The sequence below is a fragment of the Capra hircus genome, chromosome 9 (genome assembly GCF_001704415.2).
Source record: "Capra hircus breed San Clemente chromosome 9, ASM170441v1, whole genome shotgun sequence".
NCBI classification, from domain to species: domain Eukaryota; kingdom Metazoa; phylum Chordata; class Mammalia; order Artiodactyla; family Bovidae; genus Capra; species Capra hircus.
This window is the reverse complement of record NC_030816.1, coordinates 49,282,101-49,308,766: the sequence shown is the minus strand read 5'-3', so window position 1 is coordinate 49,308,766 and position 26,666 is coordinate 49,282,101.

Sequence of the window (26,666 nt, the reverse complement as noted above, 5' to 3'; positions counted from 1 at the left end):
AACAACAAAGACCCAGAAAAGCCAAAAATAAATAAAATCATTTTTAGAAAAAGTTCTCATCACAAGAAAAAAATTTTAAAATAATATTAGAAACTCGAATGGCTAGGAACCAGGGTAAAGTACTGGGTGGAGAATTCTCTCTTGGTATTGTCTAGAAACACAGTGATTGCAAGAGTAAGGTACACATGGTTTTTGTCACAAATATGACAATGAACCAAACCATCAAACGTTTGTCTTGCCTGTGATCTTGGCATTCAGTCATCAGGGGAGAGATGCATCCAACAACAGGTTGACAAGAACAGAAAAATAACAAAAGTAATCAAAGGAATGCTAACTGTCCTCGTGAAAACAAGCCTTCCTCTGGTTGGCCATGTTGCTTCTCTTCAGTCTAGAAACCAGATGCTGCTGTAGCAATGCTGGGCCTCTACCATTATCATTAGCACCCTCAAGCCTTGGACTTTATATGGTAATCAGTAGTGCCTTTACTCCTAGTAAAGTGCCCATTACCCCTTGCATATGATAATTAGTAGTTACTTGGGGTCATGTGTGTGTTTGTGTGTGTGTGTGTGTGTGTGTGTGCACATGCGCCTGCAGTTGCTCAGTCATCTGACTCTTTGAGACCTCATGAACTGGATCCCATCAGACTTCTCTGTCTATGAAATTTTCCAGGCAAGAATACTGGAGCAGGTTGTCATTTCTTTCTCCAGGGAATCTTCCCAGCCCAAGGATCAAATCCACGTCTCTTGCTCCTACATTGGCAGACAGATTTTACCACTGCACCACTTGGGAAGCTCACTTGGGGGGATGGTAACAGGAAAAAAGTTAGTCTAGAAGCAAACAGAACCATCTAGAAGGAAACCAAATCTTGGGGCTCTCTGTGATTAATCTACCCTTCCTTGTCCAATCTCTGGAACTGGAGTCCAGGACCCCCCAGACTCTTGCAGCCATCTACAGGCTCTCAGGCATCCCACAACTCCAGGTCCCTCAGGGTTGGCTTCCTCTGAAGGCAGTCATCCACTTATCATCCTTCCTCCTGTCTCCCACCCCTACTGTGTACCCATATCTTTGCCTAGCCAGCCCACCATGTCCTCCCCACCCCTCCTCTGCCTCTTGCCATGAAACATTCTGATCATACACACTGGCTTCCTCCCCAGCAGGCATTGTAGCAGCAGAAGCATCATTGTCAGCTTACCCTTTTCCTCTCCACTTGGGCTTTGAGTTTTTCTGCTAGAATAATTTCCTTAAAGTGGTATTTTTGTAGATTTGTTATAAATGCAGTTTCCTGACCTACCCAGAATCTCTGGTGGTGGTGGGCAGCAGGGAATTGGCATTTTATCTCATCCTCCCAGTGATGTAAATATGCATAGAGGTGGGAGAAGCCTGGCTCTGGGAACTGCTGTGGTTTTCTTACCCTAGTCCCACATTCCATGATGTTGGCTGCACCATAGTGACTATCAAACTCATTGGTTGGTTGTGAAGCTCAAGGGTTGTTCCCAAACCTGTTATGAATCTCTCCAGCCTAGGAGACAGATCGTTTCTTGAGAGAAATATTTTTTGTGACTTCTTTGAGTATCCTTTCTCTTCTTGGCATTAATTCTGAGAGTATTTCTCTCATTTCAAGTGTTACAGACTGAAATGTTTGTTTCAACAGGATAAATTCACAGGTTGAAGCCCTAACCCAAGTATGACTTCAACCAGAGTGGAGATGGGGCCTCTAAGGAAGTTATTAGGGTTAAATGAGGTCATAAGGATGGGGCCCTGAACCAATAGGATTTGTGTCCTTGTAAGAAGAGACATGAGACAGCTTGTTCTCTCTCTTTCTCCATGCACACACAAAGAAGAAATGTCATGTGGGCATACAGGAGGAAGGTGGCCATCTATAAGCTGGGAAGAAAATAGCTGTATGGAATAGCTACTATCAATATGTCCACTTTCCAGATGAAGGAACAGGCTCAGAGAAAAGTGAACACAGCTCATGGGTGGTGGGATTGGGATTTGAACCCAAGTTCGTTTAACTCCAAATTTCTTACTTTACTCTGTTCTACTGTCTCTCCCACGGGATCTGGATCATAATATTGAGCAAATGGAGGCATGGAATCCTATAGTTTTCAAAGTAATTTTAAACTTTTTGAACTAAAGAGTTATTATTTCTTCTTGTCATTCATCAATAAGTATTTTGATAGATTACTAACCTGCAAATTGATATGAAATCCATAACTTTCCATGGCTTTTTGAAATATTAAAAATAACTCATGATCTTTTATTTCCTTTAAGCTCCCAGGAATTTGAAAACTTAACTATAACCATCATTTTACAAATGAGGAAGTGGAAATCCAGACAGGATTGTAGCTTGTGAGTTACAGATTTTGGGTTTTCTCCTTCCTATCCAAAAGCTTTGTATCCAACATCATGCTAAATCAATCAGTCCATCATTTAAGTTGTTGTTGAGCACTGACTTATGCCTGCTTGACAAGATTATGTGAAGCTCACAGAAAAATTATAGATACAGCTTCTCTATTCCATAAATTTATAGTCTATTTAGGGAAACAAGGCTTAGACATAAAAGGTAATTATGTAAAATCACAAGATAATGGGTTTCTAAAGTCTTGTTTCTTATCCTTGGCTGCACATAAGAATCACCCAGGGAGCTTTCAAAGCTCCCAGACTCTCTAGAGTAAGGATTTTCCAGGGTGAGGGCCCAAAGATATATATATTACTTAAAAATATCCCAGTTAGGGTTGAGAAACACAGTTGTAAAGTAACATATTCTTCCTTTTATTTATACTACTTGAGATTTGCTGGGCTTTGCCACTCAATAAACTGTCTCATGAGTTCTGGGAAATTCTAAGTCATGTGTTCAAATACTGCTTCTGCCCCCTTGTCTTTCCACTTTTTTTCAGGAACTCTTGTTTAACATGTCAGACATATTTCTGCCTTCCTTGTTTCTTAGCATCTATTCCTTACTTTGCAAATGTTTCTCTTTCCTAGGCTTCATGTTTAGACTCCAGGGACTGGCAGACTACCGCCTGCGGTCCACATCTGTCTCCCTCCTACTTTTGTCAATAAAGTTCTGTTGGAACACAGACACACCTTTTTGTTTACAGAGACTATTTGCCTTTCAAGCCTAAAATATTTATTCTCTGGCTTTTTTACAGAAAAATACTTGCTGCCCCTTTATAGATAACTTATTTTCCAGTTCACAAACTCTTTCTTCATTTCTGTTCTACTGTTAAAATGGTCCACTGAGTGTTCCACTTTGATTACTGTACTTTTTATATCACATGGATCCTTATACATCTGGCAGGTCATTTTTTTTACAGTTTCCTATCCCTGCTATTACTTTCAAACTTTTCTTTTATGTGTTTAAATATAGATTCTATAGTTTTGATAGACTGGATATGTAAACATTCTGAATATCTGATAAACTGAAGTCCTTACAAGTCTGTTTCTGAAGTTCATTTTCTGTGTGCTTTCTTTAATTGCACATTGCTCATTATTCTTGAAAAAACCACCTATAGAGATTCCCTGAGGCTCCCTCAAAAGTGTTTTTCTAAAGAGAATTTACTTTTGTTCTGTGTTGTGCTGATACCAAATTCTTTGCAGTTCCCTGGGCTGCCCAAGCTGCAAACTCATGTCAGTGGTGGCTCATGGTGACAATGTCTCGGGTAATTTTTTCTTGGCTTATTTTCCCTTTTGCTAAAAAATTAATGATATATTGGAGAAATTCTGCACTTTAGACTATATGATCTTTAATGGCAAGAGTGAGTCTCTTTCACTATTGTTTTTACCACCCTGTATAGTGCCTGGCCTAATAATTTTTGAATGAATGAATGAATAAATAAATAAATATGTTGATTAAATTTACAAAATAGTTCTCAACTCTTTGTCTTCACCTCTTTCCCACTCTCATAATCCTAGTTCAGGTCCTAATCATTTTTTGTCTGGACTATTGCAATGTAACATCCCAATTAGTGGTTTTCAGTCAAGAGTGGATTTCAGAATCTCTGGGATGTGTTAAAAAATGCACATTAAAAAAAAAATCTGGGTTAAGTTGATAAAATCTAGAATTTAAACTATTCTGCATGTAATTCTAATATGTAAAAGACACCCTATGCCAACTTGTCTTATCTCTCTTACATCCATCCTCCATATAATCCAACATAGGACTCTGACCACTCTGCTCTCCTACAGAATCCCCACAGTGGTTCTCTGCGGCCCACAGAATAAAATCTAAGCTCCTTAGCACTGTTTGCAAGGCCCTCCATCCCTGTCTTGTGCCTGTCCTCTGGTGACACTCAAATTCGTGCAGTGCCTCTCATGTGCCATCTTGCTGTCCATGTCTTGATTTTGTGCATTCTGTTCTCTGTGGCCTTTCACAAATATTCCTTTGCTGACATTTCTACTCGTCTTTCAGGGCCCAGCTCAACTCCAGGAAGCCTCCCCATACTAGAAGGCTGAGTTTAGTGCTCCTTCTTCTTGCCCTTCTGCTTCATCAGTTTTGTAACCAACTCTGTCACACTGAAAGTATAATCTTGCATCTGAGTGTGAGTTCCTCAAGCGACTTGAGTTGCTTATCTTTGTTAGTCTAGCATAGTTTTCAGAATGCAGTAGGAATTTAGAATATATTTTTTGCCCAGAGTATAATATAGACTCATATATACTTATTGAACTGAACTGTCTCAATTTGCCATTTTAAAATCAGGTATATCTGGGAACGTGGGCAATGTCACCTCTGGAGCTCTTTAAATTCACAATATTTGTGATTATTTTTTCTAATAAAATTCAGTTGCTACCAGTTGTGTGAGGGAAAAGAGATACAACCTGGGGATTAAAATATACATCCCAACTGAAATAGGAAACAAAGTAATTTTCAAATGAAAAAGCAGAAATGAAGTAATTAAACATCTGGCATCTGCAGTCTCAGGAACTGGTATTGTGCAAAGGCTGATTTCCTTACGTGGGTTGCTTGGATAAGGGAGGCTCATTCTGTCTACAGAAGTCTGGGTCCCTTTCCCATCCCTCAGATCTGCCTAACTTCTTGAGCAGGCCTCTCAGGGAGATAATGAATACCAAATCTTCCCTCCTAGATAGGATGGTGCTGGAGAAACAACCAAGAATGATGGGCTTGTGTGTGGATCCCAGGGAAAGCGGGCAGAGAGTGGAAGATGGACAGAGGTTTTGACTTTCTGGCATATAAGAGGTTTTTGCTTCCTCTGGTATGAAACTGGGTGTAACTTAATTTCCTGAAATTATTCACTCCCTACTCTCTAGGATTAATCTGGTCTTCCCCAAACAATCCCAAGTGACAAGACTGATCAAGTCTTCTGCGATTTCACTGGATAGGATCAGAAGGATCCTAGAATATACTCAGAGTTGGCCGTGTCATAGCTGCCTGCCATGTTCTTCTTAGGGAATCTTGCTCAGAAGTTGGGACTGTCATCTCATGCTGGCACCTTGACATCCTCCTCAGTTTACAGTTTATAGCCTTCTAACCAATGTCAATCTCAGAACTATAGTCCCTGGGACAGAACAGAATCCTAAGTCTATTGGGGATCATGCATCAGTAAGTACTCAGTAAATGAATGTTGATATGGTTAATGATCATGAAATGGAAGAAAACATGCTGGGGTTTTTTGGGCGCTGTCTCAAATAGCTGTAATCTCCATCCTGTACTAGGAAATAATAACAACAAAAATAATACAAAGATTATCAGAGAACAAAGAGGTGGCAGAGATAGTATGTCACTCAGGAACCTGCAAAGGCAGACAGCTGCCGCAGAATTCCATTATCTTCGCAAGACCTGTTGCCCTTGAAGGGAGATGATGGCTGATGTCAGGTTTAAAACCATGGCAAGGTCAGTTTGCCAATAAAAGGCTGGAAAAGAAAAGGGAGGGGAGACAGAGCATCCTTGGCAAAAACTAATCTGACACATTGATGAATCACCGAAGGCTTCTACGTACAGAGCTGCTCTTCTACACAGATTCTCTGGATTCCTGGGAACTGCTAGATGCCAAACTGGAAAAAAAAAAAAATCTCTATTTTAACAGGATCTATCACTTGTGATCAAGCTGCTAACTGGTAGCTGCATAAAATCGCAGAGGGAGGATTTGTAAACTGAAGAACTGGGTTCAAGTGACTGTGCCATTTCCGGCTGTGGGTTCTTGGGCAAGACAGTAAACCTCTGTGAGTATGACTTTCTTATAGGTAAAACACAGGTAAAGTAGGCAAGATTATAGCAACAAATACCAGTGATTAGAATTAATTTCACTAATGGATGTGAAGGTGTATTTTTCCTCTAGATGATCATGGGTTGAGGACATTCTGTCTTTGAATGGGCTGAGGTGGAGAACAAAGTGCCAATGCTGCTGCCAGTGAATAAAGCTGTTTCTGAGTCCCCTTCCTCCCACCTCACCAAGAACATGCTAATAAATTCAGACTTACGCAGACTGGTGTCAGGGCCTGCATTCATTAGCCAATTTAAATCATTTTGTCTCTTAAAATAATTATGGCATTTGCAGCACTGTTTTCCAACACATTCAAGGTCTAAAGCGAATTGCCCCAAAGACAACCACATGCGATCCTTGCATTGAGTTTACATTTTTAATGAACTTTCCTGTTCCTGGAGCTCTGTTGGCATTCCCCCAGCAGCCCAGGTTCTGTTTCATGTTCCTTCATGGATACAGAGGGCAGCCCATCTGTTTCCTCATCTGCACGTGCATTTTAACTTCATCAGAAGTCAGAGGATATGGAGAAGTTATTTCTTCTTAAAAGGTTTATCTTCCAACTCCAAATTACCAACCATAAACATCTGGTTAAAAAAAAAAGATCTAAATACAAGAAAATAGCTATATGTGTTTGTTTTTCCACTAAAGGAAGCAGCGTAGTATTTGCCCTATACTTGCTTGCGATGACTTTCCTGAATTCGCAACTCCTATACTGTTCTTTATATTCAGAAAACAGTATTAGAAAGAAAAGCAGGGGGCAAACATCCCTGGCTTCATCCAGATTGAACAACCCCAGGGGTGTGAGCCATTTAATAAAGATTACATGTACATGCCGCAGATACAGACTCGGGCGAAAAAAAGGGAACACACCAATTGCTGACAGGATCTAGGATTGTGCCACACAATCTTGGGCTAGGCTGCATCTATTTTGAGGACTTGCCTTCCCATCTCAAATGTTATCCATCTGAGTCTTACAATAATGTCTGATCAGGAAGGCAAGACACTATTACTAACAATGGCCTGCAAGCCCCATGGGATCTGGCCCTGCCATTTTATACCACTTTTTTACATTGCCTACTCAGCTTTCTCTGTTCTATCCATATTTACTTCCTTCCTTTTTTAAAAAAGTGATTAATCAATTAATTTGGCTGTGTCAACTCTTAGTTGTGGCATGCCAGATCTTTCGCAGTACATGGACTCTCTAGTTGTGGTTCACTGGCTCTAGAGCTTTCGGGCTCAGTAGCTGTGGTCTGCAGGCTTAGTTGTCCAGTGGTGTGTGGAATCTCAGTTCCCCAACCAGGGATTGAACCTGTGTCCCCTGCATTGCAAGGAGGATTCTTAACCACTGGACCACCCGGGAAGTCCCTGACTTCCTTTCTGGGTCTTGAACACATCACGAGGGTTTCTCGCCTGAGGGCCTTTGTACTGACAGTTCCCTCTGTGAACTGCTCTTTCCCTGACTGTTCTCTTCCAAATGGCGATCTCCTTACTGTACAGCTCTTAGCCAATGTGCTTTCTTCTTGAAGAAGTCTTCTCTGTTCACTCTGAAGAATCACTGCCCGCATGCTATTCCAACATGCGCCCTAAATTACCTTGCTTTGTTCATTGTTCTTAAAGGCCTATCATTCTCTGGAACCCTTACCTTTCATTGGCTATTGCTTCTGTCCCCCGCATAGCACAAAAGGGCCATGAGGGGAGGGACCTTGTTTGTCTGGTCTGCTGCCATGTTTCCAGTATCTGGAAGAGGGCCTATTACAGAGTACATGCAAAACTATTTATTGCATGAATTCCAGTTTGTTGAAAGAGGAAACCAAGGCCACAAAGATGAAATGGCTTGCTGGGATCTAGTTAGGGCAAAACTTGTGCATCTTTTAGTATTCAGACCTGTGCTTTTCTCTCTAGCCAATGAAATTTATTACTGGCCCTTTGAGTCACTGGGAATTAACATGTTATCCATTGGCATGACACAGGAAGCTGAACTTTCTTGTCTTCAGAGACAGGCAGCATGCCTCAGATCTAGTCAGTGGCAGGAATGCCACGTCCCACTGTTGGATGTGTGTGTGTAAGAACTTAACCCAGGGCTCAGTGGTATTTTTCTGTTGTAGTCTCATGGAGTTTAGTGATTTGGGTCTTGTCAGGAGTACACTAATTTGGAGAAGCAGCCTGAAAGGACAGAAACAGACACCACCCAGCTCGAGTCATGACCAGGTCATTTACTACTAGGTGACCTTGAATTATCAACCTCTCTCTATTGGGATAACTTAGGTTTCACAGTTGTCCTGAAGACACATAAAACAACCAGCCAGGACCAACTGCGGTGGTGGCACAGGCTTGGTGAATGCTTTAAGGTTTTTTTTCCATCCAATTAAAAATTTTTTAAAATTTACTTTTGATTGCACTGGGTCTTCGTTGCAGCATGAGGGCTTTATCTATTAATAGTTGCAGGGAGCAGTGGCTTCTCTTATTGCAGAACATGGGCTCTAGTTACACAGGTTTCAGTAGTTATGGTACATGGGCTTAGTTGCCCATCATGTGTGGGAATTTCCCGGACCAGGAATCGAACACGTGTCCCCTGCATTGACAGGTGGATTCTTAACCACTGGACCACCAGGGTTAAGAATCCAGCTTTTGATTGAAGCATCCTCCTTTAAGATGTGGGTTGAGTTTCTCCGTCTTGCTCTGTCTCTGTCTCTTTCAAGTTGGTCAAATGTCTAGAAACCCACTTTACCATAAACGCAAGTGGTTTGTTGATATTTGGTGACTAACTAATGATGACAGAAAGGAAGATGGTGAATCTCTGGGGTGACTGCACCGTTTACACTCAGTGTTTATCACGTAGAGCTGATTTATGTCACACTGGGGAAAGAGGACTAAGAAAATGTGACTGCCTCAGGGCAGGTCATGGGTAGATGGAGATCCTTTGTCATCATCAACACTGGCCACGTGCCTACAGCTACCAGCATGGAGAAAGCAGCTCAGGACAGGCCAGATGCTCCATCTTTGGGCCAAGGTGAGAGGATAGAGCTAAGACAGTGTCTGAGAGGCAAAACGAGAGATGTCCGGGAGGTGAGTTCAAATTCCAGGTCCCCCAAGTCAAGTTTTGCAGAAAAGGTTTATTCTGAAGGTTTCCTTGTACACTCTGGAGCTTTGAAGCACAGCAGATTTTGGATAGAGTTGCCACAGAAGGACTCTAGAATTCCAGGCTGAGAAAAGAGAGCGTTTAAAAAAAATGATGCTCTGGATAAACAAGTTCCTACTGTAGAGCTCAGGGAACTATATTCAATATCCTGTGATAAACCATAATGGAAAAGAATATGAAAAAGACTATGTGTGTGTATATATGTGTGCGTGTGTGTGTGTGTGTGTGTGTGTGTGTGTATAACTGAGTTACTTTGCTGTAAGCAGAAATAAAACAACATTGTAAATCAACTATAGTTCAATAAGATAAATTTTAACAAATGATGCTCTACCTCTTTGAAAAAACTGGATAATGTTAATAGGGAAGAAATTCAGTAGATGTTATGGGTGAGCTCCACCCGCAGGCTTCTAACCAGCTGCAAGAAGATGACCTTCTTGTGCACAGAGTTATGAGGAGGAGAATCGTTGTGGGAAAGCATGTGTTAAACTCCCCAAATACTAGCTGTTTTTATGGGGATGATTTTGTTGTGAGGATGGCTGACGCAGGAAAGCTGTCAGAACAAAGTGGCTTGTTCTTCAAACACTTGGTCCTGCCTTTGCTTCAGGCTCTCAGAGTTCAGTGACTTACTCAGCTGTAAATAAACTGAGATGCTCTGGCTTGGCTTCCTCCCCTCTCTGCCCCTCTCTCCATCTTGAAAATGTCAACAAGGAATTGAATGAAGGGAGACAAACCAAGCGGAGGAAATGTGCTAAAGAGACTTTTACACTTGGAAACTGCCTCTAAACAGTACTGCTCAGAGGTAAACCAGTTCAAAAAAAAAAAAAATCTGAGTATTAACACAGTGAATCAAACAACAGAGAATCTATTGGGATGATGGGGGGTAGGCGTCTTTCCTCATTAACAAACATGATCTCTGATGAAAGCATTTATTTGACTCCGTGGAATTCTGGAAAGTGAAGTATTAGTCGCTCAGTCTTGTCTGACACTTTGGAATGCCCATGGACTGTAGCCCACCAGGCTCCTCTGTCTGTGGAATTCTCCAGGCAAGAATACTGGAGTCAGTAGCCATCCCCTTCTCTAGGGGATCTTCCCGACCCAAGGATCAAACCTGGGTCTCCTGCACTGCAGGCAGATTCTTTACTGTCTGAGCCATTGGGACAGAGAAATAAAAGCCTCAGTGAACTGAGAGAAGGCAGCAAGTTTAGTTCTGGCTCAGACCACTTTGCTTGCTGGCAGCATGTAGGTGAACAAAAATAAAGATGATCCCACAGAAGAGTGGGATGGATCAGCTCAAACGTTGCAGGAGAATATCTGTCCTGTTCTGGAAGGAGACGATTGTAACCGCTCCAGCTCCTACTGCACCCCTAGGTCCACCTGTCATTTGATTTGATATCTTCATTTACCATATCAACCCTCTCATCATTTCCCCTTTATGTCCTGCTCTGGGGCTTAATTCATTGGCTGACATTCTTATTCTCTTTACTAACAGGCAATCAATATTACATCATCCATTTCTCTGTGATTCCTCTCACACCATGAGATATATTTAAGCACATTCCACTGGGACTTGTTTTTCAGCTCCTCAATGCCTGGCAAAGTGAAGCTGTAAGACTGCTATGCAAAAGACTGAAATCTGATTGGATGGCAGCCCAGACAGCCTGTGTCCAGCAACATTCTCCTCTCCTTTCTGTGAGCTGGTGGGATCCCTGGCCGGCTACTTGTGCTTCCACCCAAGATGACCTGGAGAAGGGCTTGGCAACCCACCCCAGCATTCTTGCCTGGAGAATCCCCATGGACAGAGGAGCCTTGGCGGGCTAGGCTGTAGAGTCGCACAAGGTGGGATAGCGACTTAGCATGCAGGCACGCACCCAAGATGAATTAAAATGAACAACGGGGGAGGGGAAATAACAAAGTAATTAGAACTGTCCATTAATTAAAAGAGCTTGATGTGGCTCTCTGACATGCAATGGATCATGTCATTGTCAACACAGGAATTTATTATCAGGAGGCCAGCGTTTGGGGTAAAAACGAAACAAGCAAAGCGAAAAGAAAAAGATAGAATCACAGTACCACAGGAATTCTCCATCTTGGTCTGGGTACTGTGTATACTTTGGGCTGAATAACTCTTGGTGGTGGGGGGTGTCCTGGGCATTTTAGGGTGTTTAATTACTGACTCTTTAACTCCTTGCATGTAGTCTCCATGGACTACATGCAAGGAGTACTCCCTTCCCAAGCTGTGACATCCCCAAATGACTCCAGACATAATCAAATATCCCCGAGGAGCAACTTGCCCCTGGCTAAGGACCACTAACAGTACAGTAACTAAAACATAGCCAGTGTCTCCTTTATGTCCTGCATCACCTTTTTCCCCGTGACTGCTTGACAGAAGCTTGTTGTCAAGCTACAATGAGAGCATGATATTTAGACAGGAAGCTGAAGGCAGTTGGTAGTTTAAGAAAGAGAATAGTGTGACACCTTTTCAAATCATCATGACTTAACCATGTCCTTTGGAATTCGGGGCTGTCTGCTCTGACTCTGAACATTAAGAAGAGAACATGACCTTGATGAAAGCCTAGACACTGCTTCCGATGGAAGGGTTTTCAGCTATTTCTAGATAAAAACTGACCTTTAAGATAAATTTCTCTTCCAGAATTTTTTTTTCCTTCGTGAATTAGTTCTCTTTGCCTTGCCTTTCACTGCAGCCAAATGGTACTTAATGGATCTTTGAAATTTAATATCATATCCTATGTTGCTAGACTTTCTGAAGCTTAATAAAAATCCTTTGAAATGATTTTGAAATAGAATTTGAGAGGAGAATAGGCTTTATTTTTGTTTGTGTTGAGCGTTTTCTCTGCTATTTTAGTGGATGAGCAATCTGATAGGCTTTCCCCTCTCTTTCCTCCTCTTTTTCTTCATGAAGGATGATGGAATTAATAATGTTACAGAACTTTACATGCACTTAGCAATTTATCAACCATAACCAGCTAATCCACAGGAACACGGCAGGAGGAAGGCTTGTTATTGGATACACAGGAATGATTCCCAGATCTTTCATTTTCACTTCTGTAAACAGACCCATAGTTCCTGGCACTCCAAGGCTCTCAGTACACCTCTCTTGAATAAATGATCTTTTCGAGCATTATGACAAATGGTTCCTATTTTTTTTATTAGCTGACTCAAAAAACACCTCCATGCTGACCTGCCATATTTACACTAGCCCTGTTTCCTCCTCTTAAGTTAGGGCTGGACATGGAGTAGGGACCTCAAAACCATTTCTTGAAGGGAGCATAATGTAAGCAGCTGCTTTGACCACTAGCCCCTTCATTAGTACCAAGGATTCTCACATGTGTTTTCTTTACAAGAACCTTGCACTATAGAGGGCTGAAAAGACTAAAAAACCAAAACACAGTTGATTTAATATTTTTGAACTTTTTATTTTATATTGGGGCATAGCCAATTCACAATGTTATGATAGTTCCAGGTGGACAGCAAAAGGACTCAGTTATACATATACATGTATCCATTCTCCTGGGAAAAAGATGTTGATACTTCATTTCACAAGTGCAGAAGCAGCCAAATTGCCTTTATTCATAAGCAAGGGCACGTCAAAGCTGGAATTTATTAGAACTTAAACATAACTATTCAAAGAGAGAGACCAGGTCTCTATTCTGTTGTGGTTTTAAACTCGATTATCAGCATTTCCTCTGATTTTAACATCATTTTGTAATCTTTCGTCTGATTTACTAGCCCACAAGGAAGCTTATAATGATTATTTTTAACCAGATTGAATGCTCCAAGAGGGCAGAAATCATTGTGTCTGATTTGCTAGTATAGACCCTGGCACATAGAAGGCAATCAATAAAATTTTGTTAAATAAATTTGTTAAAAGAATTTGTGTATTGACAAAACCCTAAGAACTTCCATATAAAGAAAGAGGTAACCTGGAGAGCAGATACAAATATTAAGGCCCTGGAAGGCATGTTGCTTGCTTTATATGAATATAAATAAAGTGTCAACCTGGCTCCTTCCTCTCTCTCGGGTGAGTCTGATTAGTTTAAGTTGGGCATTCTGAATTACTCTCACTTCAGGAGCACCAACGAATTTATTTTTCCTGTGAGTAAAGCTGAGGATGAATCATGGACCTTGATAACTCCACGAGACTCTGAGGAACCAAAGCATCATTAATCTTTCTTCTCCTTTAAATTCAGCACACACACATCCTAAGATACACATGTAAATTGTGCTTAGTTTTGTGGATATGCTTTCCTTATCCCTGTCACCTCACCTGGGTCTTGGAGCCGGTGGCTTGGAAACCCTCTGATGTTCCTGAGAGTGGAACTAAATCCCTGATGTAGGAAGAGTCCCCTGGAGGCTGACACCTCCCTCCTCCATGCTCTGGGCCTTCACGAGTGGATGATGGAATTCAGCACCTTCTTCCTGTCAAGACTGTCTCCACTCCTGGTGAGAGTCAGGGGAAGGTTAGAAAGACTACAGCTCTGGCTGTTGCCATCAAGCCAGGAGGAAAATCAGGGGGGCCATTGTCATCCAGACCCTTCCCTGAGCCTGTCTCCTCCTGGTTTGGGCTGGAAAGTGGTGTCCTTCCTCTGGCCATCCTATTCCTCACCCAGGTCCCAGTTTTCTAAAGTCTGGGAAGCAAATTTCTGTAAAGAGACCACTTACAGTAAAAAGAAATTATTGGCAATTACTGCCAATTATTGGCAAAATCCCAGTGACCAAGTCCTTGATGCCCTATTCTAGCTGACCAATGTCTTGTGGATTCAGTATAATCCACAGGCCTCTAAATGAAAGCTCTTTGAACTTCTTAAAATGTTGAACCCATTGAAATGTGGGACCCACTTTTCCTTATAGATTAAGACTGAGTGTCTATAGAGTTGTGTGGGGACTTCCCTGGTGATCTAATGGTTACAACTATGAGCTTCCATTGCAGAGGACAGAGGTTCAGTCCCTGATCACTGACCTAAGATCCCACATGCCTCACAATGTAGCCAAAAATAAGTAAATAAATAAAATGAGAGCTTCACTTTAAAAATGAAATAGCTGTGTGGCTCCTCTAAAATGGTTGCTCGCAACCATGGGCAATATTCCCCCCAGGGGACATTTAATAAAGTCTGGAAAACTTTCCGATTGTCACAGCCGAAACAGTGGGTGAACTACGGGTGTAGATAGATAGAAACCAAGAATGCTGCTAAATACCGTGAAGCTCAGCTCCCAAAAGATGCAGGCAAAGGACAACAAAAAGGCCCATGGAGATCAGAGTTTGTTTAGGTGTGCTGAATGAAGTCTTTTCAATGTTAATAAGTTCAAAGAGCTTTCACTTACAGGCCTGTGGTTTATACTGAATCCACAAGGTGGTAGGTCAGCTAGAATAGGGCATCTGGGACTTGGTCACTGGGATTTTGCCAATAATTGTAGCATGAGACCTGGCACGTGGGGTGCTTCATAAATATTTACTGAACTAAGTACCATGTTGGGGTATTGTGCCTCTTTAAAGAAGTGACTAGGTTCATTAACTTGTGAGAAGAGAACAAATGTGATGTCAAAAGAGTTAAAGGTAGGGCAGAGCTGGGAGGCCAGTGAGGCCGCGGGACTTCTTGGGCTGGCTGTCCAGTAGGGTTTGAAGGATTTGAGGACCAGCACTTCAGCCACCTGACGCAGCTACCCCTGAGATGATAATGAGGTCAAGATCCCAATGCACACAGAAGTGGCCCCAACACAGTCCCGCCCCTTGCTCTGTGGAGAGCCTCATGGGCCAAGGATTCGGCACCTTCAGTGGCTCTGGGGGAGCTTGTGATAGGGTGAGTCATCAATGCTTCGGGAGCCAAGTGCTGAAGATGAAAACCAGTCTGGATGGGGCTTTTTTTATTCTAGAAAGTTTTTCTCTTCCAACCTCTCTCCTCACTGTTTACACGTTAGTTTTGCTGTTGTTGGTTCTGATATATCAAGCTCTGTTATAAAATCGTCAACCACTCCCTGTATTTTCCCAAATTAAGTCCAGACTTTTTGCTCATAAAGTGTACAGAGCTCTCAGTATTCTGACACCGCTGCCCCTTTTCTTGTCATTATTTTTTCTCATTATCTTCTCTTCTTTGATCCTTTTTTCCCCTTTCCATTCTATCATGAACTGTAGCCCGCCAGGCTCTTCTGTATTCCAGTATTCTTTTCCAGGCAAGAATACTGGAGTGGGTTGCCATTTCCTTTGCCAGGGGATCTTCCCGACCCAGGGATTGAACCCATGTCTCCTGCACTGGCGGGCTGACTCTTTACCACTGAGCCACCAGGAAAGCTCTACACATGCCCAAATTTTCAGGCAAACTGAACTATTTGCTTTTTCATGATCAAGTCTCTGAATTCTCTCCTCAGGGCCATCGCCCTAGGGTAGACAAACAGTGTCATCTGCTGGCCACCACATTGTCCTCTCTGTGGCTGACCTTGGTTGGTCCTGCGTCTTTCTCCATTCACAGTGTTCATTTTCCAGGGGTCTTTCTATTCCCATAAATATGTAAATCATTCAACACTGATGGAGTCAGAAACCCAGAATAAATACCTACTTCCTATCTACTGCTTGCATAGGGGATGTGTGTGAATTAAAGAGATAATGCTGTCTGCAAATGCTTTCATCTTCCCAGAATGAACTGTATTCCTTCAAAGCATTATTCAGATTTCACATTGGCACCCACATGTGCTTAGCATAGAAAGGAAGACCCAGCCTGCTGACAGCAGGGGCCTCGGTGCTTTGCTGAACTGTGGTCTGAGCTGAGGTAGATATTTATGTCATTGCATATGCTCTTGAGTTTCTTATTTACTTCAGATTCCAGTGTTAAGCTTAATGGAAGGCTTTCTCTGTCATGCTGCTATCTCATGGCAGACACATTCCCATCTACAGGAGACAGAGACTTTGAGGGTGCTAATGAAATCCCACTTTTATGAAGGGTTTGATTGGATATATCATTACCCTTTTCCATTATGGAAATACACTTTCTTTTTAATATGGTGAAAATGCATTAGGAAACTTCAGTCTTCAAAAAGAAAGTGTGATAGTACAGGTGGACCAGTTTATAATATGATCAAGAATCTGAGTGGCTTTGTTTATCAAATGCAAGAACAAGAGAAGTAGAATGAAAATTCCTCAAAAATGGGAGCGCAATTGAAAGGAAACTTTATTCTATGCACAGAATCCTTGCTTTTCTGGATGTCATAGCCTAGGGTTAAAAAAAAAGTGATAAAGAGGTGGGTTTGTCACAGTAGCAATAGACACAGTATTCTTCTGGGGACTTCCCTAGTGGTCCAGTGGTTAAGACTTCCCCTTCCAATGCAGGGGGTGCAGGTTTGATCCCTGGTTGGGGAGCTAAGATCCCATATGCCTCACGGCCAAAAAATATATAAAAGGAAGTGATATTGTAACAAATTCAATAAATACTTTAACAAATGGTCCTCATTTAAAAAAGAAAATCTTCGAATACAAAACCAAAAACAAAACCCCCAACAACAGAAAAATCAATATTCTGCCGGCAATGCCCACCACCCAATATGGGATTTTCTAAATATTTCTGAAGCTCCCTTTCCAACCCCTCTCCTACTGCTGAGAGCTTTAGGGGCTATCTATTGTGTGATCCTAGACCCAGTTCTCAGAGAAGGCAATGGCACCCCATGCCAGTACCTTTGCCTGGAAAATCCCACGGACGGAGGAGCCTGGTGGGCTGCAGTCCATGGGGTCGCTAAGGGTCAGACATGACTGAGCGGCTTCACTTTCACTTTTTACTTTCATGCATTGGAGAAGGAAATGGCAACCCACGCCAGTGTTCTTGCCTGAAGAATCCCAGGGACGAGGGAGCCTGGTGGGCTGCCGTCTATGGGGTCACATAGAGTCGGACACGACTGAAGTGACTTAGCAATAGCATAGACCCAGTTCTTAGAGATACATGTTGCATTCTTCATTTCCCCCATGACCTCAGAGGGCTACTGAGGCCTGTCATGGCTGGAGAGGCCTGCCCATGTGGCCACCAGTCCCCAAGTTGTGGCCACAGATATCTGTCCAGAGAGCTCTAACTGCCATGGCTAACCTTGACCCTCCTGTGTTGTACCAGATTTTGTGCTGAAACGCTTGTAAGAATCCTTTTCCCTAGTTAGGCATTACTCAATGTCTTGCATAACAAAATAGTGATTTTTTTGTACCCCCAATTAGAGAGGTTTGTGTTTTTGGCTACTGTTTTTGCTTGCTTTTTGACTGTTTTTGAAAGCAGCCCTTCATTTCAATCCCCTCATCAGAAAATTCAGGATGGGTTTTACTTCCGTTACAGCAGTAGTAAGACAACGGCTGTACCAAAATGTTTCGCGTTTCCTCTGTCCTGGGCATTGTTATTAGACCAAACTTATGCGTCTTAATTGTCTTTATCTTAGGATGAATTCTTTCCCAGAAAGCCACAAGACTTGTTATGCAAATAGATAATAGATTGGCCCTGCCAGGCTTATCTTGGTATATTAAGCTGAACAGGGAGTAGGACTAACCTGGGGCTTACATACAGAAGACAGCAATCCGTGGATCTTTTAGTTTCAGACAGAATGTAGGGTTAAAGCACCAAGTCCTGAGGTTTATTAGTTTTAATTAGAACTTGTTTGATCAACAGGGACCCCCTTGAGTTCACAAACCAATAGCTGATGTTACTGACACAGGTCCTGAGGAGAGCTGGAATTCTGGGGAGCTTTCTGTTGGCAACCTCTGCACCCAGAAACTGCGCTTTCTGTCTCTTACAGGCTGCATGTTCTCCTTTCTGCTTTTACAGTCTCCACTTCCTTTTGCTCTCTGTTTATCAAATGGCCAGCAGCCCAGATTAATGTATTTTTCACAGGTCCAGCTAAATATAGCCCCTGTCAATGATAACTTTCATGAAAGAGACTGTGATTAGGCACCAGCTGGCCATTAGAAGGATTGGTTTGGGTTTGAGTGTCCACTCTGCTTGGGTCAGAAGTTTCTGTTGTTCAGCTGTTCTGTCATGTCCGACTCTTTGTGACCTCATGGATGGCAGCACACCAGGCTTCCCTATCCTTCACTATCTCCTGGAGTTTGCTCAAACTCATGTCCATTGAGTTGGTGATGCCATCCAACCATCTCAATCTCTGTCATCCCCTTCTCTTCCTGCCCTCAATCATTCCCATCATCAGGGTCTTCTCCAGTGATTCAGCTCTATGTAGCAGGTGGCCAAAGTATTGGAGCTTCAGCTGCAGCATCAGTCCTTCCAATGAATATTCAGAACTGATTTGCTTAGGATTGATTGGTTTGCTCTCCTGGTTATCCAAGGGACTCTCAAGAGTCTTCTCCAACACTACAGTTCAAAAGCATCAATTCTTTGACACACAGCAGAAATTTCTGAGGGTATGTCATATATATAGACATTGCTTCCCCCAACCCCTCCAAACAGGAATTTGAGAATGAAGCCATGGGAAGGATGATTACTATACTGTGGAAGGGCCAGTCTTGTGCTACAAAGTGTTTTCCAAAAGCAGATACTCAACAAAGGATTATAGAAAGAATGGTGAATCAAAGGTTCCCTGTGCTCTTGGACTCAGGACTCAGATGGAAATTGGTTGTGTTATAAATTAGATTTGGTTTCCTATGGGGCAAGGACACACCACTAAAGTTTTCACATTAGGAAGGATTTCAGGTTTCTGAAATCCTTCCTAATGACAAACTTGAAAAATAGTAAGGTGGCCAAGGGTATAACCCACTCCTGCCAATACTGGGTTAATAGATTTTCAGGCAGAATCTTCTAATCCTTCTGGATATAGTTTCTTTCTCAAGAGGGTTTAGGCACTGGAGGAATAAATAACGCTGAGAAACTTCGGGTTCTCTTCAGCTGGTGCTCTAGCTGCACTGCCTTTTAAAAGCCACTGTGATTAACAGCTTTGAAATGTTTTTAATGAGCATTTCAGTCTGGGTTTATATATCCTTCAAAGAGTTAAGATTTCACCCAGGAGGTTTCGGAACTGAATTAGCATGTGTGTTTATTATTGCTTGAATCTGTAGCAGCAGACTTGCTGAGTTTTTAGCTGAGAGGCAGGCGGCTGTTAGGCTTAGGGCTTTGAGGGGTTTGATTCGATCAGGGCCCTAGGATGGCAGCTCTAAGGAGAGTAGTGAGAGCTGTTGGTCTAAATAGGAGGCATGACTTTAGCACCTGCTCAGATTCACAGTGTGAGCACTGAGCATCCTACAGTGGGTTGATGTAGAGCTAGAAATGGTGGGAGCTTGGGTGGGGGAATCTGATGTATGACAGAAAGGTGCTTTTATCTCTGATGGACATTTCTCTTTTTTTGGAAGGTCAATAGCTTTTTATTTGCTACTTTTAAATTGGAGTATAATTGCTTTATGATGTTGTGTTAGTTTCTGCTATATGACAATGTGAATTAGCTGTAAGTACACATATATCTCCTGTCTCTTGAGCCTCCCTCCCACTCCCTATCCCACCCCTTGAGGTTCTCTCTCATATTAAAGCAGTGGTCCCTGCCCTTTTATTAATTTTACTTTAGAAATACCTATGTAGTGTTTGCTGTATGCTAGATACTGAACTAAATGTTTAGAAATTTTGATTTATTTCATCCCCATGACTAACTCATGCTCCTGCTGCTAAGTCGCTTCAGTCGTGTCCAACTCCGTGCGACTCCATAGATGGCAGCCCACCAGGCTCCTCTGTCCCTGGGATTCTCCAGGCAAGGATACTGGAGTGGGTTGACATTTCCTTCTCCAACTAACTCATGAGATAGAAACAATTATGATTATTTTACAGATGAAGAAAGTGAGGTTCTGAATGGTTAAAGAACATGCTCAAAGTTACCGTGCCAGTTAGGGATGGAGTTAGGATTTGAAACCAGACAGCCTGCTCTAGCATATAGGTTCTCAATGCCTATGCTAGGTGTAACGACTCTTATGGAATTACTAACATCTTAATCACGCTAAACTTATCATGAACTTTTTCAGTGTCAGCCAGAGTACTCAGGAGTGCATGGGTAGGTGGAAATATGAAAGCAGTGGGTCTTGACTGGAAAGTAAGTAAGGATGCAAGGAGGGGAGAGTAATACAGAGAATTAGGGAAGAGACATTCAAGGAGGGGAATTGAGAAACACCATAGATAAGATTTATTCACCTCACAATTTCACTGTGAACAAGCTCCTTAACCCCTAACATTTTTACAAGAAAGTTTAACATACATACATACCAAAAGAACCCTCCCTAGAGGGAAGCTATGTAACACAGCCAATTAGCCACCATTAGTCTAGCGTTCCCTCCACTGGACTACAGTGCTTGTATAATATGGTACATTTTAAAATATAAACTTAGGCTTATTTCCCTTGTGTATATCTCTGTATACTTTACCCTTCCTTCATTCAGTTGGTGGCATGCCTTGTCTTGAAGAAGAGTTAATACAGGAAAAACAGAGGGAAAGAGAGAAAATATATTTGAATTTCAAGAGCAAAGACATTTTAAAACACCTTTATTGACAGAAAGAAAGTTAGTCGCTCAGTCATGTCTGACTCTTTGTTAATCCCATAGACTTCAGCCCGCCAGGATCTTCTGTCCATGGAATTCTGCACGCAGTACTAGAGTGGGTTGCCATTCCCTTCTCCAGGGGATCTTCCTAATCCAGGGATCAAACCCTGATCTCTTGCATTGCAGGCAGTTTCTTTGCAGTCCGAGGCATCAGAGAAGCCGTTATTGACATAAACCATACATATTTAAAGTGCATAATGAGTTCTGACATATGTACGCACCCAAAAAACCATCATCATGATCAAAGTTGTAAACGTATCCATCACCCCAAAGTTTCTCTGTGCTTTTTTGCAATCCTCCCTGCCTTGTTTTCCTAGACAGCCCTGATCTGCTTTCTGCCACTATAGATTAGCTTGCAGGTTTTCAAGAATTTTATGTAAATAGAATCATACAGTACTTTGTCTAGCTCTATTTCCCCTCTGTTTCACTGAGCATAATTATTTTGAGAATCATCCAGGTTATTGTATCAATAGAACATTTGTTTTCATTGCTTAGCAGTAATTCTCAGCATAATTGTATGACTATACCATGGTGTGTTCATTCACCTGTTGATGAATAATTACATTATTTTCAGGTCTTGGCTAGTATAAAAAAGGCTGCCATAAACATTGGTGTACAAGTTTTTGTATGGACACATGCTTTTATTTCTTTGGGTCAACACATAGGTGTAGAATGAGTCACATAGTAGGTGCAGGTTTCATTATCTATGCAACTGTTGAACTGTTTTCTAAGGAATTTGCCCATTTTATATTACCACCAGCAGTGTGTGAGAGTCATAATTGTTCCCTTGCCAACACATGGTAAGTCAGTCTTTTAACTGCACATACTGTAATAGGTATATACTGGTATCTGATTATGGTTTTATTTGCATTTCCCTAATGATTAGTGGTGTTGAGCACCCTTTCTTGTTTTTACTTGCCATCTTTTTTGCTGAAGTGCCTAGTCAATATTTTTGCCCATTAAAAATGATTATTTTTGAAACCTACTATTTTCCATTTAGTATTTTCAGACTGTGATTGACTCATGGGTAACTGATTGAGTACTGAGAATTCTTTAAATATTATGGACACAAGCCTTTTATCATATATTCAATTAGCAAGGGTGGGAGGGAGGCTCAAGAGGTAGGGGATCTATGTATACATATACCTGATTCATGTGGTTGTACAGCAGAAACCAACACAACATTGTCAAGTAATTATACTCCAATAAAAATAAATAAACAAATAAAATTAGCAAATATTTTTTCCCAGCTTGTGGATTGGCTAACTTTTCATCCTCTTAAAAATGTCTTTTGAAGAGCAGAATTTCTTAAATTTAATTAAATCGTACATATCAGTTCCTTCCTTTATGGATAGTGCTTTTGCTCATGTTCAGTTGATCAGTCATGTTCTAATCTTTGGAACCCTTTGAACTATAGCTTGCCAGGCTCCTCTGTCCATGGGATTCTTCAGGCAAGAATACTGGAGTGGGTTGCCATTCCCTACTCCAAAGGATCTCCACAACCCAGGGATTGAACCCATGTCTCTTGCACTACAGGCAGACTCTTTACCTCTGAGCCACAGGGAAAACCTGGATAGTGCTTTTAGTACTATATTAAGAAATTTCTGCCAATTCAAGGTCACAAAGATTTTCTTCAATGTTTTCTTCCAGAAGTTTAATAATTTTAGGCTTTACATTTAAATCTATGATCCATTTTAAGTTAATTTTTAATTTAGTGAAAAGTATAAATTGAAGTTTATTTATTTGCCTATGGATATCCAATTGCTCTATTACTCATTTTGGAAAAGACTATCCTTTCTCCACTGAATTAACTTTGTCAAAAATTATTAGTTCCTGTGTAGTACACCTATTTTGTTCCATTGTTCTGTTTGTCTATCTTTTCACCAATATTGTAATGCCTTGATATCTGTATATGCGTGTAAGTCTTGAAATCAGGTGCTATAAGCCCTTCATCTTTACTTTTCTTTAAAATTTTGCTTTGTTTTATAATTCCAGATTCTTTGTGCATGTTCCATATGAGTTTTAGAATCAGCTTGTCAATTATTACCAAAAAATATTTTCTGGATTTTTGACTGAGGTTGTATTGAATCTATAGATGAATTTAAGAAGAATAAACATTTTAACAATATGTCTTCTGACTCAAGAACAAGGTAAATCTCTTCCTTTTTCAGGTTTATATTTATTAATCAATGAGAAATGTTTTATTTGTGTAAGACCATCACATCTTTTGTCAGATTTATCCCTAAGTATCTCGTATTTTTAGTGTTTTTGTAAATGATATTCTTAAAATTTTAGTTCATGATGGTCATTGCTGGTAGAAATAGTTCTTTTTGTATACTTATTGTATCTGGTAAACCTAAGCTCATTTACAAGATTTTACATAGCCAATCATGTCAGTTATGAATAAAGACAGTTTTATTCTCCTCTTCAATATGAATGGCTTTTATTCCTCTTTTGGGCCTTATTTTATTGTCTAGAATTTCTAACGCAATGTTGAATGAAGTGGCAAGAACAGACTTCTTACCTTGATCCTGAGCTCAGGGGAAAGCATTCAGTTAAGTATGATATTAGTTATAGGTTTCTTATAACCATCCTTTATCAGGCTGAAGAAATTGCCTTCGCTTCAAAGTTAGCAGAAATTTTTCTTTTCAGGGATGGATTTTGGATTTTTTTCTTGGACTTGGGGTTTGTTGAAATTCTGAGATGGGTGAGTTTGTTGTATTCATCAAATTTGAATAATTTTCACTATTTAATCAAATATTTTTTTTCTGTCCCTCTCATTCTCTCATCTCTTTTGGCAACTCCAATTTCACATATATTGGGGTGCCTAAAGTTATCCACAATTCCCTGATTTTTGCTTCCTTCCTTTCTGATTTTTTTTCTCCTTATGCTTCATATTTAGATTGGTTCTATTACTATATCTTCAGTTCACTAAGCTTTATGTCTGTAATGGCTGCATATCACTGCTGAGTCTCTCGGTCATGTCTGACTCTTTGTGACCCCGTGGACTATAGCCCATCAGACTTCTCCAGGGGATCTTCCCGATCCAAGGATAGAACTTGAGTCTCATATTCTCTGCATTGCAGGCAGATTCCTTACCCACTGAGCCATCGGGGAAGCCAAATGGCTAATCAGCCAATAATTTTATCCAGTGTATTTTTCATCTCAGACATTATAATTTTCGTCTCTGGAAACTTTGTCTTTTTTATGTCTTCCAGGTTTCCACTTAATGGCCACCCACTCCAGTATCCTTGCCTGGAGAATCTGATGGACAGAGGAGCCTGGTGGACTATAGTCTATGAGGTCGCAAAGAGTCTGACACAACTGAGCAACTAACACATACACAGAGTTTCAAATAGAAATTGAGTTGAGTTTGAGAAAAACAGACGATTTGTTTTGTACCTCTGTTTGTGGACTAAAATTTTTACCCATTACACGTTTAGTCTCTGGTCAAATTCTCACAGCAATGCAATCATGATGCTTGTTTGGGTTTGATTGCTAAACAATTGACTGAGTTTTACATGACTATATCAAAATGTAGTAAGGATTGCTGAGTGTATGTCAGAAGAATTTTACAGCATGCATTTTCCTTACCCAACAGAGTAGGTTAAACATGAAAAGTATAAGTGCCTCCTTCATGAAAAAGCATAAGTGAATCCTTCAAGAAAGTTACTTCTTATAGGGTAACAAAGTTGGCTTAGTATAACAGAGTTCAGGCCTTTTATTACAGACTTTTGGGATTTCATCCCAATTAAAAAAATATAAATATGAACAGTGAATAATGAGGATCTTCTCCATGTTTACTATTAAGTCCTACATTTTTCAGAGCATTCATCTTGAGGAGTTATGCTCTTATTTAAAAAATGATAGCTTTGCTTAAAATATTTGCTGAATTCATCTTCTGGAATCTTCTTCAGAGGCTGCAGCCCTTTCTATTGAATCTTCAAATTAATGACTCATCTTTAGTCTCTGGGCAAAGATTCGATTTCTTTGGTAACAGTCAAAATCATTTAGAGTTAAGTCTGATGAATAAAGAGGAGAGTCAAATTTGGTAATACCATTGCGGTCAGGAATGAAATGTGACGAAAAAGAGATGAGACTGAATCTTCTCGGTAAAGATTAAGAAAACGAACAGATACTCCAATAGTCAGTTTTTAAAACTGAGGTAACCTTTCTTGAAACAAACCTGATAAGGAATTTTAAGCAAACGAAACCAATAATAGTAGCAGTGCTCTGGTTAAGTTTCTGTGTGGAGCCGGTGCCTCTTTTCCGAGACCCTCCTGCATTCCTGGGACACCTTAACACTCCACACAAGAGTACAGCTAAAGTGGGGGAAGGAGGGGGTGAGCTGAATGAAGAAAGTAGCATTGACATATATACACTACCATGTGTAGAATAGACAGCTAATGAGAAGTTGCTATATAATGCAGGGAGTCCAGCCTGGTGCTCTGTGATGGGGTGTGATGAGGGGAAAGGAGGGAGGCTCTAGAGGGAGGGGATAAATGTATAATTTTGACTGATTCTAGTTGTTATGTGGCAGAAATGAACACAACTTTGTAAAAAAGCAATTTTCCTCCTATTAAAAAATAGATTAAAAAAAGAGTACAGCTAGAAAATAATTGCTTGAAATGATGGCATGTTGGAGATAAAAATCTAAAAAATAGGTTCAGGCAGGTCACCTACAGCCATGTCAAATAGGGAATGGCTATTATGAAAGACCTTTCTGAATCAGGAGTAGAAACAGATACAAGGTGTGACTTCTAAGAAATAACTGAGTTGTTTGCTGTAATTATAACAGAAAGAAGGCTTCAAGAGAGCTATCCAAAACAACTAAGCTCACCACACTTTGCTAATACAGACTGCATCTGCAGGCTCTTAATCTTCACAGGTGATGCCCCTTACCTCTTTTCTGCCCTCCTCCACTCCTGTCACCATCAGCCTAATAGTAGACTCTGGAACCCTCTGCTCTAATCACTCAGTTCAAAGGCTTGGTGCTGATTCAGTTTTGCTCCTTGTCCTACTACTTTCTTTTATTTTTTTGATATTTATTTATTTGTCTATGCTGGGTCTTAGTTGTGCCATGTGGGACCTAGTTCTCTGACCAAGGATTCAACCAGGCCCCTCTGCATTGGGAGCATTCAGTCAGCCACTGAACCACCAGGGAAGTCCCCCTACTACTCTTGGACAACTTATTTCCACTATGACCCAATGTAGGCCAGGATTAGATGAAGATCAGAATCTCTGCCCTCCAGTTGCAGTCCTCTATAACATAATTATAACCTGATGTAAAGAGCTGAGTTATTGGAAAAGATTGATGCTAGGAAAGATTGAGGGCAGGAGGAATAGGGGGTGACAGAGGATGAGATGGTTGGGTGGCAGCATCAACTTGGTGGACACGAGTCTGAGCAAACTCGGGGAGATAGTGAAGGACAGGGAAGCCTGGTGTGTTGCCATGCATTGGGTCACAAAGAGTAGGACACAACTGAGTGACTGAACAACAAATAATATGATTGTCTCTGTGTAGACCTTTGATCTTATCTGTTTGGCCCCAGTTTTTGTAGATTTTGTGGTAGAAGTTTCCACGTTATGTCTTACATGAAAGTTAAGTTTTTCCTTCTATACTTTATGTTATTGAGGGAATGCTGCCCCATGTTTTCATTTCTACAGTTTCCCTACTGCTGCTGTTTATTCGTTCAGTGGTGTCCAACTCTTTGCTACCCTATGGACTGTATGTAGCCCGTCA